The following is a 2244-nucleotide window of genomic DNA, read 5'->3' on the forward strand; positions in this document are numbered from 1 at the left end:
TGCCACGGAGAAGAACACCCCCCTTTGGCTCAGGGAGACAATCTTCTCTCTTGCTCCAACAGATAGGGATCTGCTGTGGCTCATCTCCCGTAATAGCTTACAAACGTGTACTGCGGTCGCTAATAACGAGGGGCTTGTTCACGCCCCCTTTCTGGGAAGGTGAGTTGGAGGGTTGATTACCACGGACCATCTGAGCAAATGCCCATTAAAAAAAAACAAACAAACGCGTGTGCGGCCACAGCGTGGAGCGTGAGTGCCCCCGCGTGGCGGGAAGGGCGATGTACTCCATGAACGCTGGTCTTCATTGCCCCACAATTAGGTGCCCAGCCACGTCCCGGGCGCTGGGGACAGATGAGGTCCCTGTGCCCATGAGCACCGGTCCTAGCGGGATGGCACATATCTGTAATAAGTGGGGTCTCCGCTGCACGGACGAGTCCCTGTGGACAGGGACCTCCTGCTCCTGAGCACCTAGAAGGGTCCACGCACAGGTGACGGTGATCAACAAACATGTGAAAATGAGCAAAAGGATAACCAGGGACAGTGGAACCATTTTAAAGGCTGCGCGGTCTCTGAGATGCCGTTGGAGCTCAGACTGGGAGCACGAGCCCGCAGGGGTCAAGGCTTCCCTGCCTTGTCCTGATTGCAGGAGAAAGTCTTTCACTATTTAAGTAAAAACATTAACTGTAAGTTTCCCAGTGATGCCTTTTCTCCAGATGAGGAAGTTTCTAGCCATAGTTTCCTGACCATTTTAATCAGAAATGATGTTGGATTCTGTCAGATGCTCCCTATGCTTCTGCTGAGACAATCATATAGGATGGTCCATGACATGTTTAATGACAGTGATTAATTTTTAGATGTCAGATTAATCTTGCATTTCTGGGACAATGCCTCCTTGGTCATGGTGTATTGCTGTGGTCCCCAGCCCCTGGCGCACCAGGCTGTGGCCTGTTAGGACGGGGCCGCGCAGCAGCAGCTGAGCGAGATCAGCTTCATCTGCATTCACAGCCGCTCCCCGTCGCTCCCGTGACCGCCTGAGCTCCGCCCCCCGTCGGATCAGCCGCGGCATTAGGTTCTCATAGGAGCACGAACCCAGCTGTAAACTGTACGTGTGAGGGGTCTAGGTTGCGGCTCCTTATGAGAATCCAGTGCTTATTGGCTACAAGTCTTCATTGCATTATCTTAGTAGCTGCATTAGAGTTTACAGTATTTATCTTAAACTCATTACACCCTACCTTCAGGTGACATTACATCACCTCATGTGTAGCGTAACAACCTTGCAACAATACACTGCCACGTCTCCTCTGTTGGCCTTCATACTATTGCATCATACGGTTCACCTACACGTATGTTATAAACCCACATTACATTGTTACGAGTTTTGCTTTAAACAATCAATTATGTTGGCCGGGTGCGGTGGCTCACGCCTGTAATCCTAGCACTCTGGGAGGCCGAGGCGGGAGGATTGTTTGAGCTCAGGAGTTCGAAACCAGCCTGAGCAAGAGCAAGACCCTGTCTCTACTAAAATTAGAAAGAAATTAATTGGACAACTAAAAATATATAGAAAAAATTAGCCGGGCATGGTGGCGCATGCCTGTAGTCCCAGCTACTCGGGAGGCTGAGGCAGGAGGATCGCTTGAGCCCAGAAGTTTGAGGTTGCTGTGAGCGAGGATGACGCCACGGCACTCTAGCCCGGGCAACACAGTGAGACTCTGTCTCAAAAAAAAAAATAAATAAAGGAAAAAATAAAAAAATAAAAAATGCCTGAGGGAGCTCCCTCCTCCTTTCCGCCACATGAGGACACACAGACACACCAAATGTGAACCAGGAAGCAGCCCTCACCAGACCCGGAATCTGCTGCTTTCTTGATCCTGGACTTTCCAACATCTAGAACTGTGAGAAACAAATTTTTGTTGTTTATAAGCCACCCGTCTTACGGTATTTTGTTACAGCAGCCCAAACATACTAAGACATGCCATTTCGTAGGTCAAAATGTTAAAATATTGGCCATGTCATATGGTTTGACGAAACACCATTTTCAGCATCGTGCAGCGAGCTGGCTGGCCTGCTGCAAAGCTCCCCGCCCCCAGATGAAGAGCACCGACTGCCCCGTGCCAGCCACCTGCGAGCCTGTTCATTTATTCAGCCACGGTCCTCATGTGAGGGACGCACCGGTCAGCAAGACAGAGCTGTCGCGGAGCGTGGGCGATGCACAGAAAGAGCAGTCGGTAAGGTGCGTTTGAGCCG

Source organism: Propithecus coquereli, unplaced genomic scaffold (assembly GCF_000956105.1).
Source record: "Propithecus coquereli isolate 6110/MARCELLA unplaced genomic scaffold, Pcoq_1.0 Scaffold556, whole genome shotgun sequence".
NCBI classification, from domain to species: Eukaryota; Metazoa; Chordata; class Mammalia; order Primates; family Indriidae; genus Propithecus; species Propithecus coquereli.